Raw genomic sequence first — 13923 nt, 5'->3', positions numbered from 1 at the left:
TCTTCTTCTTGAAGGGGATCAAGATGAACCCGACGTTGGATGTGATCCAAGAAACTTCAAGGAAGCAATTTCTGATGCGGATTCAAATTTATGGCTTGAAGCTATGCAGTCGAAAATAGATTTGATGCATACAAACCAAGTTTGGTCTTTAGTAGATCCTCCCGATGGAATTGTTCCAATTGGGTGTAAATGGATCTACAAGAGAAAGCTTGGGCCTGATGGTAAGGTATTGACCTACAAGGCACGATTGGTGCCGAAAGGTTATACTCAAAGACAAGGAGTTGACTATGATGAAACCTTTTCACCAGTTGCAATGTTCAAGTCCATAAGAATCCTTATTGGCATAGCTGCTTGGTATGACTATGAGATATGGCAAATGGATGTGAAGACTGCATTTCTTAATGGAAACATTAAGGAAGAGATCTATATGACGCAGTCTGAGGGATACACATCCATGGGAAGCGAGCATAAGGTATGCAAGCTTCAGAGATCGATCTATGGTCTCAAACAAGCATCAAGAAGTTGGAACCAGAAATTTGATGAAACAATAAAGGATTTTGGTTTCATCAAGAACCCGGAGGAACCATGCGTGTACAAGAAAGTAGTTAAGGATGCTGTGACATTCTTAGTACTTTATGTTGATGACATCCTACTCATTGGGAATGATGTAGGGATATTGCAGTCAACAAAGATATGGTTATCAGGTAGATTCTCGATAAAGGATTTGGGTGAGGCATCCTATATTCTAGGGATACAGATCTATAGAGATATATCTAAGAGAATGATATGACTCACTCAAGCAACCTACATCGACACCATATTGAAACGGTTTTCAATGGATGGGTCCAAGAGAGGACATCTACCTATGTGTCATGGAGTTTCTCTATCCAAGTCCATGTGTCCCAAGACTGATGAAGAGATAGAGAAAATGACACATGTACCATATGCGTCAGCCATATGTAGTATCATGTATGAGATGATATCTACCAGACCGGATGTAGCATTTGCTCTGAGTGTCACGAGCAGATATCAAGCTAATCCCGGTCAAATGCATTGGAAAGCCGTGAAGGACATTCTTAAGTACTTACGAAGGACTAAGAATATGTTCATGGTATATGGAGGAAGAGAGCTGAAATTGGAAGGCTATACCGACTCTAGCTTCCAAAGTGACGTGGATGACTCGAAGTCAACCTCTGGATTTGTGTTCATGCTCAATGGCGGTGCTGTCTCTTGGAAGAGTTCCAAGCAGGACACCACAGCGGATTCCACCACTCAGGCAGAATACATTGCGGCATCAGTTGCTGCTAAAGAGGCCGTTTGGATGAGGAATTTTGTCCAAGAGTTGGGCGTTATTCCTGAAGTTGTTGGTCCAGTCCCGGTGTACTGTGACAACACGGGTGCCGTTGCTCAGGCAAAGGAACCAAGGTCTCATCAAAGATCCAAACATGTACTGAGGAAATACCACATCATCCGGGAGATCATGGAAAGAGGAGACATCACTGTCGAGAGAGTGGCCTCTGCAGACAATATCGCTGATCCACTTACTAAGCCCTTGCCAGGACCATTATTTGACAAACATCGCGAAGCAATGGGACTGCGTAGTATGACTAGTTGGCTTTAGGGCAAGTGGAATATTGAAAGAGTGGGTTCCCGGTGAGCCAACTTATGGTTAAGGGCTTTTATGACTCTATGTATAAACAATCTTTTGTTTAATATAATTTACACTTTTATAATGACATTTACTTTATCTTTTATCATATTATTATGTTGTGACATACTATAAGATGTTTAGATGAAGACCTTGAATATACTATAGTGTATGTAAGATGTGATAGCACATGGGGATGGCTATCATGAAACACATCTTATAGTCACTGTATATTCTAAACAGTTCCTAGTTGATTGAGCCGTCCGTTAATAAGGATAAGGATCGCTCGAGATTGAAACTAGCATTTGTGATGCCGAGTACCACGTTTCATTGGTATGAAACATAGAGATGTTCGAAGCATGCAAATGGATATTCATACGAAGAATGATCGAACTACCCTATCCGGACTTTCCAAGTGGTTATCACTTATCGAGTGGATAAAGTCCGTGGTTTTTGTTGTACACCATTAGTCCTTACTACTTGAAACATCATTGAGACTCTATATGCTAGTACTGTACTTTGACTCGTTTACCGACTCTATTAGGGTCATCAGGTGTCGGAATTGGGTACAATTACGACACATATAGGAGTCGATGCTTTGTTGTCAAGGATTCACCACATACTTGCTAGTGTGGATATCCTATGCAATCTGAGGATATATTAGTGTGACGAATCTCTGGCCAGAGTACATGATGTGTTTTAAGAAATGGTTTCTTAGTAGCACATGCGATGTCACTATTTGATCTTCAAGATGCATTGCATAGTTATCGAATCTCGAACAACTCTCGATTTACCAATGGTTGTTGATTCGATCGGGATATATGGATGAAGGGACCGTACTGTACGCTAACCAAAATCTATTGGTTCTTGCAGGCACTATCAGTGATACCTAGGGAATCATGGGGCGATGTTGCTAGGTGCTCTTACCATGATTCGATGGGCAAGTCGGAAATTGTTGTTCCGAGTCACAAGGAGTTGTGAGCCCACGACTAGCTGTATCCCTGAACCATTGAGGGTCACACAGAGTAATGGATTTTTAATTTTCGTTGAGATAGTTAAATTTAAAGAGTTAACTTTAATGAACAAAGAAGTGGGACTTCTTATTTAAGAGTAGAGGAGTAAGATTTCCTAAAATGACATAGGGATGGGCATTTTTGGAAACCACTGAATTCGGATTCAGAAAATTTATCTTGACTCTAAAAGATGCAGAAATGGTTTCTGTGAACATTGGTGAAATTGGTTTATCAATCTGAGTCACGATGAATTTTATATTAATTTCTGAACATGCGGGCTTTGCCTGTCAGGCTTGAACTTATGACTAATGGGCCCTAAGCTGTTAGCAGCCCACGTTATAAATAAGTTATTGCAGTACAGAAATTACACAACAGAGGTCACAATTTTCGAAAACCCTAGTTTTTCTCTCTAAAGTGGCCGCCCTCCTCCCTCTCTGCTCGGGAAAATCCAGCCTGTGAATTTTGAATTTGCAGTCTGGTTTAACAGATCAAATTCGTTAATTCTCTTTGTAAAAACTTCTGATAGATTTTCTAGTGCAATCTATCAGAGGGATTAAATTTCTGTTCGTGGACCTGATTGAAGAATTGTTCGTCCATCAGTTCCTGGGATATACAACAAGAGCAAAGTAATCTGTTGGTGTCCATAATCTCGATTCGAGATTGGAGGTAAAAATTTAATTGTTATTTAATTTTTACACGCACAATTTAATCGTAAAGTTTTGATACCCATTATGGAATCGTTCCATATAAAATTTTTAAACTTCCGCTGCACCGGGTATCAATTCTGATTGATCTGATCACCGTTCTCCAACAACGTCCTATACAATAAACATGGGAGAATGTAATGTAGACACGATGTATGAAATATGAACACAATGCTTAATTAAAACAAATAAACGCATGCAAAATAACAACACAATGATATTAAAATATGCAACACAAACATGCCCATCAGCTAGATATTGAGAATTCACGCTAGGAGATCATGGTAAATGCACACAAATAAAAATTCTCCATTCATTCAGAAGAACCAAAATGTACAAGGATTGAAAAAGGGATTTTGGTGCAAATGCTTGGTTTGTCAACAAGTAAAGGCTGAACACCAAAGACTCGGTGGATTACTACAACCATTTTAAATCCCTGAGTGGAAATGAGAGCACATTTTCATGGAATTCGTAGTCGAATTTCCAAAACATGACAACATCATGATGATATATGGGTAATTGTGGATAGACTCACTAAATCCGCACATTTCCTACCTATACACATGAACTACAACCTAGATAAATTGGCAAATCTGTATATGGAAAACATTGTAAGACTACATGGCATTCCTGTCAACATTGTGTTGGATTGAGACACAAGATTTGCTTCAAGATTTTGGAAAAGTTTTCAAGAAGCGATAGGTACCAAAGTGACAATGAGCACATCATATCACCCACAGACTGATGACCAAATTGAAAAAAAAATCTAGATCCCCGAAGATATGTTACGAGCATGTGCTTTAGACTTCAGCTCAAATTGGTGTGACCATATACCATTGGTCAAGTTTTCTTAAAACAATAACTATCATAGCAGTTTGGGTATGACACCGTATGAAGCTTTATATGGACGAAAGTGTCAATCACTGTTGTATAGGAATGAAGTGGGAGAGAAAACCATCAACTGACCCTAATTGATTCAAGCTACAGTGGAAAAAGTAAAGATTATTTGGGAAAGACTTAAGACAACCCAAGACCAACATAAAATTTGGACATACATGAAAATAAGACCCCTAGAGTTCGAAGTTGGAGACAAGGTATACATAAAAATTTCTCCAATGAAAGAGGTGATTCGTTTTGACAAAGTTGGAAAATTGAATCCGAGCTATGTCAAACCGTATGAGATTCTGAAGAAATAGGGGCACTAACTTATCAATTAGCCTTACCCCCTAATTTTTCTCAAATTCATCCAGTATTTCATGTGTCACAGTTGAAAAGATACATGCATGACCTAATTCATGTACTGGAAATAAGACCTTTGACTGTCCAAAAAAATTTGAAAGATGATCTACAATACGAAGAAGTTCTCATCCGCATAGTGGATACCATGGATTGAGTTCTAAGACGAAGATCCATACCATATGTCAAAGTTCAATGGTCGAAACCACAAAAACGCGAAGCTACATGGGAATTAAAAGAAGAGATGCAAAAACGATACCCTTATCTCTTCAAATCAGCAGAATATTCAATTTTCAGAGACAAAACTTCTTATAAGGATGGAGGCATGTGAGAATACCAAATTTCAGTAGACTGAATTTGAAGTAAACTGATTGATTGGAGGTAGACTGAAATATTGGTAAACTGAATTTGAAGTAAACTGAAGGTAAAAAAATTGAGTTGACCAAATTGACCAAGATCAGTTCAGTAAGCTAGGCTGAAATTTAGTAACTTCAAACTTGTAAATGAATCTTTAACTCAGAATAATGGAAATTAAAGGCAATAAAAGGGGATCCTAACAGTCATAATCTTCCATATATGTAGCACTCGGATGTTTGATATTGAGTCCACGAAATTCTGAGTATTCCACCTATAGAGTGAGTAAGAAATTCTTTTTAAGAAGAAGCTGCAGTTGAGCAACCAGTTGAGCAACCGAAATTATTTATCAAATTTACAGTAAGTGAACTTTCGATTTTTAAGCAAATTCCATGAATAAGATTCTATTCCAGCAAGTTAAAATTCATGATAATTGTCTTATTTTTTGAAATCTCTGATTTTGTTATTTCACTGATAAATGTGAATTAGTGGTAGAAATATATATTCTGAACTGTTGTTTTTGTTTCTGTTATGTTCTAATTCCCCACCCTGCCCTTTAGAGGATAAATATATGAGTGGCTAGTACCAGTAAGCCACAAAATTTAGTAAGTTAAATAGATGCATGTCCTGAATTCTGTTTTCTGGAAATATAACAATGTCCATTTGTGTTCTGTATGAACGCATAAGTCTGGAAATGTTTATGTGCGGAGTATTTCCTCATTTACTGAGTGACACCCATATCTCTCACCCATCGAATCACCCATCTCAGATAAGAATGAGGAAGAGCTCGATGATGATGAACAAATTCAGTTCTGGGGTTGGTGAAAAAGGCCCACAAACTGTTGATGTTTAGTTTCTATCTAGTTCATGCTTCAATCAGTTATAGTTAGTCACTCTGTATGTATTTTGTTATTTTTCAGTTAAGGAATGTAAAGACAATCTTATATTCGAGTTTATGAAAATTAACTTTGTAATTCAGTTTATGAATGAAAGACTTGTATTTTTCTAGAAATCTGTATCCCGAGGTTTAATTTGTTATTTGATATGAATACGTTAAATAACGTTGATGTCAACTAGGTCCATTTTAAGGGCGTGACATGATATCATACATACTAGGATTAGTTTACACGCGTTGCATGTTTAATAGTTGAATAAGTATCTAAAATGATATGTTTTAAATTTTCAAATCAATGATTTTTCTATACTTATAAGAGTAATATAGTTGACTAATATTTATTTTGTGTCGTGAGAACTCGTCGTAGCTTCATTTTGGTGCGCACTAAGTATATCTTCGGACCGACGCTATAACCTGCAAATTACGTTAATCAAATGAATCGCATTAGACATATCTTGTGCGATAGACTAATCCATATTTCATCATTTATATGGCTAGATGGATGATGAGTTTCGATTTGTTTGGTAAAGTTTGTAATTGAAAACTTTATTTATTAATTACAAGTGATTTATCCTTGGAAAAAAGGGGAGCTTATTTAGCAAAATCAAAAAGTTTTAAAAGTAAATGGATTAAAAAAAATTAATAAAATAATAGTAAATACGAAAAATTGATATGAATGAAGAAATTTTTTTTTGATGAGTGGGACCGGACTCTGAAGACTCTAGAGTGAAAACGTGGATTCTCAACTTTAATTATAGTAGGGTATTGACTAGGTGGAATCATTGTCCCGCCAGCTTTTTTTTTTTTTTTTTTTTATCACGTTCGGAAAACATGTGATGTGGCCCGGTAGAGCTATTATTATTATTATTATTATTATTATTAGCATAATCGCACACGCGTTGTGTGTATAAAATCATGCAATATATTTAATATTGTATGCTATATATAAATATTATTTTTTAAATAATATTTAAATTTATTTTTTAACATTTATAAAATAATATAAAAATAAATTTAAATTTTTTTTATCAATTTATCTTATTTACAATGTTTAGCTGAGAAAAATATTGAAATTTGAAATATAAAAAAAAACAAATAAAAATAAAATTATAATATTTATATTACATAAGCGCAATTTTGGCAATTTAAAAGATGATGTGGGGGAGATTCTTTATATATAGGGAGAGATTATTATCATTATTATTATTATTATTATTATTATTATTATTATTATTATTTAAAAATATATGTTTGTATTTAAATATTGTTTCGGAAAAGTTATAATAATGGTATTATATAAAAAAAAAACCCTTCAGCGTTAGATAGGGTAAGCTAAAATTAGCAATGGATGATGTTTAAAAACCATCAGTCGCTGGATGAATTATTCAGCAATGGTACGACATGCTATCGGTCACAAGTTCAACCTGCATAAGATTAAAAATCGATTCATTCTATGGTGCATTGAGTGAATTTTATTCGATGCAGCATCCATTGTTCATGATCCCAAATACCACACAATTTGTATGTGGAGCCCTACCCTTATATGTAAAGGCTCGGACCATAAACGACCAAGATCCACTAGATGAAATTCATCGGTGGAGCGAAGAATCATCCCTAAAAATCGTTTAATACCATCCGAGAACCCCTTTTTTCACGGCGGGCCAAAACACGTGTCGAATTTCAATTTGCATGGAAAGAATGGGGAGGGGTAACTGACAGAGACCAGAGGGCCTGCAGTGTCGGAACATTGATTACACATGGCCTATGGAAAATTAAAGAGACTTTCTTACAAAAATCTACGTGCAAAAAAAATGGAAATAACAACGTAATTAGCGTGAATAAAAAAAACCAATTTAACGCATAAAAATCCCACGGTAAACAAAATAATTGCCTTTCCAAACGAAAAGAACACGATTCCACTACTTTTATATTACTTTATTTTTAAAAAAGCACATGTAAATTTAAATTGAATGGGAAAGAAGCTGGGAAATAAGGAAAAAGAGGAACGATTTAATTATCTGTAATAATCAAATAAACTTGGGAAAAACAACTGCCGAGCAAGAGCCCAACTTTGTCACTGAAATTATCCTACATGTAGTTAATCTTTAAAACTTATTGTTTATTCTTTATCATAACTAGGGGTGCAATCGAGCTAAATCGAACTAAATATTATACAAATATTAATATTCGACCTCGAGCTCGAAACATATGTTTATATTCATATTCGATTCGAAATTCAAAAATATAAAAAAAAAATTTGGCTCGAACTCGGTCGAAATGATATTTGAGCTCGAGTTCCATTCGAACCATTCGAATCTTGATTCATATATTATCAAACCATAGTTCGAATTATGTTTCAAATTCGAGCTCGATTCGAAATATTCGAGCCATTATTAAGCTTTTTATATTTCTATCCAATCTATGACAAATTAAAAAAATAAAAATAAAGGAAATGATCAAAGATAGAATGAAAAATTCACCAAACTTGTAAAACAATGCAGACATATTAATAAAGTTCACCAGCTTATACATTTGATGAGTAAGATAGCAAAAAATCAAGCTAATGACTAATTAAAAACTTTCTGTATCTAGGATTCAAATCCAAACTAAACAGAGAGAGTCACAACCTAATTGCTACGCTACGGAGTCCCAAGTTAATCCATTGTTGCTTTTACATACCAAAACATACAAAATTTCCAACTGATTTCTCTCTCAAGTCAAGCAATTGTTGTTTTTACATACCAAAATATACAGAAGTCCTAACTGCTACTCCTAAGCCAAGCCATTGTTGCTTTTACCATACCAAAATATACAAAACTTTAAGTCTCACACTTCCAAATCTAAAGACCTGTGCAACAATGAAAATAGCCATAATCTGCACATAATGCTTCCTTTGATATTTGAAAACTGTTGCATATTAGGGTAAAACTAAGATTTAAGCAAAAGATAAAACTTAAAACTTATATGACTTGAAGTTTTAAAGCAACACAAAAATATGCATATTAGAGCATAAATTAAAGTCATACTCAGATTTAAGCAACAAATAGAACTTATATGACTTTGATATAAGCAATCTATTGCATATTAGAGTCATACGACTCATACTCTAATATGCAACATAAAAATAGAATTTCAAGCCCCACACTTCCACACATGAGTATGACTCTAATCTGCAACACAAAAATAAAGTTTTAAACACATAATGCTTCTTTTGATATCTGAAATATGTTGTATATTAAATACACATGTTAGTAAACTCAAATAAAATGTCAAAAATTAAATTAAAACTAATTATACTTTAGATATACAATAATTTATTTAATACCTTTTTTAAAGTTCTATCTATCAGTTTAATCAAGATAAAACCAGAATATGTCCCTAAAGTTTTCAAACTTTTCCAAAAATATACTAACATTTTATTCGTTCCTAATTACATCCATCTTTAAGAAAAAGTTTCCCTAATATGTTCCCCAAACTAAAAATTGCCTATAATATCCTTATTTTAACAATTATAATTATTTCCTCTGTGCAAAAATAAAATGGTATCAGAGCTTAGGTAATTTTATTCAAACTTTATATTATTCATTAAATCGTACTTTTCTTTGTTGAGGAAGAGATTTTCAACAAACAATGGATTCAAACGAAAGTTTGAACCAGAAGCATTTCATTTATATAAAATCCCATGAAAAAGTGAATCTATTTAAAATAGATTCTTTACAACAAAACTTAAAAATACTTGGGTCTTTTATACGCTCTGAAGAGAATAAGAACTATGATTTTTAATTCTTAATTTCTAGAAATTACATCAGATTCATCTAAACTCTCCGGAGATCTTAGAAAAATTCAAAAAACGGTACAATATTACAGCAATCAGCTGTATGAAATACCCCGACAGATTGAATTTTTTTTAAGAAACAAGAAGAAATTTTTGAAACTCTAAAGGATCTTCAAACAAAAATCATAAATCTAGAACATACTTCTGATTCTAGAAAAGGTAATACAGGAGGAAGGTTACCACTCTCGTTTGATATCGAACCTTTGTTACATCATAAAGGTAAAACCAAAATGGTACAAAAACCTTTAACTGATGATGAAATGATGATTAATCTTATAAAATTAGTATCAGAGAAAAACACGATCTAATGACTACTTTAAAAAGATTAAATCTCGAGGATCTTCAAGATCTTGCGGATTCATTTGCGAATCTCAAAATAGTAGATCTGAAAATGAATTTTCCTGAGGGTGAAAAACTCATAGGGAATCCCCCAAGATATGTGCTTAAAACAAAAGAACCACATAGTGAGTTCCATGTTGGGGAAAATTCACATCCAGCAGGAACCAGGTCAAGAAGGAGTGAGATACTACTACATCAAACTCCTTATGGAGAAACTGTTTTACATTTGATACATCCTTATGGGGTTATGCTAAACCTTGATGTTCTGGACTTCAAAAACAGAGAAGATCTCATAGATGATTGGACGTCAGCTATGAGAATAGCGGCAGAAATTTTAGATCTCAATAAAGAAGGATTTATCAAACTTTTGGAAATAAGTCTAATGAGATCTGTTAAGATAGCTTGGGAAATGACCATTCTAGAGACTAAAGAATTAGTCTTAGCAGGAGAATCTCTAAGCGAAATCGAAGAAAAAAATGGCCACCCTATTTAAAGCACAATTTATAGGAGTGAATTATTTCAATAATCAAGATACAGAGAAGAAAAGAAGATATACTCAAGCTCTGTATAGTCTCGAATTACATGATTCTGTTTAGTTGATGAATACATTATGTTATTCTCTAAATACAGATGGAATTCGAGAGTTGAGGAAAATATAGATATTCAGCTATTTTTTGCAAAGATGCCAAGTCCCTGGAGAGAAATGTTAATAAAAGAATACGCTCCAGGAAATCCAGATACATTAGCAAGACGAGCCTCTTTTCTTAAAGTAAAATTGTCAGAATGGTGTCATATGGAAGCATTACAAAAGAACTACAAGAAGATAAGAGGTATTAATAAGCATACTCCTCTATCTTGTAGAGAAAATGATCTTCCTACGGTTATTGGGAATAGATCACAGGGATTTAAGAGGAAAAAATCACGAAATAATCCCTACAATAAAATAATGAGAAGTTCTTGGAAACCAAGAACATTTTGGTCTAAACAAAAGGCTAGATCTTATAGATTGGGAAAAATAAGTGGACCTACAAGAACATCCCCAACAACAAGCTCATCACAAAGCAGAGGAAGAACACCATCTAGAAGAACTTTCAGAAGAAATCATACAAGAGCAAGTGAAAGTTTCAAGGATTGCAACGGTTGGACATGTGGAGCAAGAGGACATATATCTACAAATTGTCCAGAAAACGGGAAAAGAGGATTTAAACTCTTTGAAGAAATACCAGATATGGATGATACTGTCTTCTTTCAAGATCTAGTGCAAGTATATTAGTTTGAGGATATCCCCTCAGATGAAAGCATATACAAAGAAGAGATACTGTTTATCCAAGACGGAATTGATGAATCGGAATCAGAATCAGACTAAAGAAAAAGTGTTTTGACACGAAACACATGAGAGTTTGGCTGGGTTTTTTTAGTCAAACTACTATATCTCATAATATGGTTCAGAGGATTATGAGAGAAAATCCAACAATACCAAGGATTTTTGGCAGGACAAGTATAAAGAGTCTTAGGAAACCTAAGCCTTATACAAAGAAGACATCATTTGATCTACAAAGTTTCCAGAAGGGAAATGACAATCCTTATGGAGTTGACAAGTAATCAAATTAAGATGCAGTTAATTCCCTTTGAAGAAATAAGGGAGGAATTACAAAAAATGAAAAGTGAAGTGGCAAGGATGATGTCCTGGAATCATATTGGAGCAATCCAAATAATGATCAAGGCAACTTTTAAAGAAGGAATAGATTCACCCATAGATATCGTAGTATGCGATAAAAGAATGGGGAATATTCAAGATGCTGTTCTGGGTACTATCTCAGGAAATCTATGTGCAGAAAAAATTGTAGGAGTTATTTATCCAAGAATAGCCTACAATTTAGCTGACAGAGACTTTAGTCGAGCCTTGACGTTGCATCGAAACTTCAAGGAAAAAAGATTAATGAAGGAATGCAATAGATCATATTATATTAAATATCAAATTTCATACGCTCTTTCTAATACTCACCATTCTGAATTATTTATTAGAAATGAATTTATTGAAATTTCAGAGATCTTTGGGAAAGTTGCTTAAGCAATATATCCTGAAAGAATCGAGTTTTCTTTAATTCAGGAAATAGACATTCAAATTCAAGACAAGCTGATTCTGTACTGAGACCTTAAAATATAACCCCAAAGGTTATCTTTTCAAGGAGACCGAGTGACAAGTCGAAGATGGGAAAAATCTCCTATTCAGGAAATTCCACCCGAAGAAAATGAGTTTTTTTCAATAGGAAAACTTAGATCTCCAGAAGGATGGAAATAAGTCAAAATATTATTCGAAATTACAAGTCACAGGAACCAATTTCCTTGTAACTCGATTTACTATTTAGAATAACAGGTAAAAGAGACTTACCAAGGATTAATAAAGGTTGGTGAATTGGAAATTCAAATTTCAAGGATCCCAGGAAAAGAAATAGATCAACAAATTCTTGTCTTAGAATTCCTGGAAGATCATAAACCATGGAAACGCCTTGAAAAAGGAATAAAATTCATGGCAAAAGAAAAAACTTGGAGAATTCAATAAGAATCCCACGAAATGGGAAAACGAGAGAATTGGATACGGGACAATCCCTTAATCAAATTCGAAATCTCTGTTTACAAACAGAGGAAGAAACAACTTTTGAAATTAGTAAGTCATGAACATGATTTACTATGACTCATTGAATAAGTAGAAAAGAGTAACAATACTCTACCTACTGAGGCCTTAGAAACATTAAGGCTAAATAGTCTTAATCGGATTACAGAATTACAAAGCAGTTTACTAAAAATGGCAGGACCATTTAGTAATCCCTTCAAGTAAAATGACAACAAGCCCTTTCTTCATATACATTTCAATTGGGATGTTATACGAACAATATAAGGCTGAATACTTTGCAGCTTATATTGATTCAGGAGCAGGAATTTGTACAACAAAGAAAGAAGTCTTCCCCGAAGGATGTGGAGATGAGTTACCAAAAATTGCTGGATGAGATTTCTTTCGAAAAATTTTAATTTTTTGCAAAGGAATCAAACAACAGAGATCCTTATAGGAGGAGCAGGTGTAAGGACCCGATGCTAATTACCCTATTAAAAAATATCGGTGTATAGACGATATTAAAATATGTGTTTATTTTTATGGCACACAGGAGTTGGAATAAAATTGACCGAGTCAAGTTTTGGACTCAATTAAATAAATACACACACAAAAAGCAGACAATATATCATTATTATCGGCATTTCTCTCTCCTCGGAATACCTTTTATCTCTCGGCCGATCGATTCTTCCTTCTTTCTCCTTCCCATTTTGTTTCTTCAATCGGCGATATCTCCTCCGTTGTTCATCCGATTTTGAATCCAAATGTAGTTCCGAAATCCTTGCGACGAGGGCTTTCTTTTGGTACCAATTTTGCAAGCTTTTCTTGCATTGGCCGAAAATCCATTTCCGATCGACGCCGCCGTTCGCCGCCCCTGTTGCCGCCGTTCGTCGCTGGAGCTAGGAGGAGTGTTGTTCTGGTTGTTTAGACCTTTAATTCAAAGTCTTGAGGTATATTTCGAGTTAGGGTTTGAATTTGAGAATTTTTGGTTGAATTCGAATCTAGATAATTGATATATGATTATTTGTTGGTTGTAGGTGCTATATTTGAGTCGATTGGAGGTATCGATCTAATTTCTCTATTTTTTGGAATTCATTTCAAAAATTCAGTATGTATATATTAGGGATTTTTGAATTATGGTGTTGAATTATTGATTATTTGGGTCTTGAAATGCCTTAGAAATCATATATAATAATTCTGGAATTTTTGAGAAATTATCGAAATTTTTCAGAATATTAATTTGGATATTTTCGACCCTAGGATTGGATATTTGAATTATTAGGAAGTT

This window comes from Henckelia pumila, chromosome 3 (genome assembly GCF_033568475.1).
Source record: "Henckelia pumila isolate YLH828 chromosome 3, ASM3356847v2, whole genome shotgun sequence".
Taxonomy (NCBI): Eukaryota; Viridiplantae; Streptophyta; class Magnoliopsida; order Lamiales; family Gesneriaceae; genus Henckelia; species Henckelia pumila.
Note: the sequence above shows the minus strand (reverse complement) of the source record.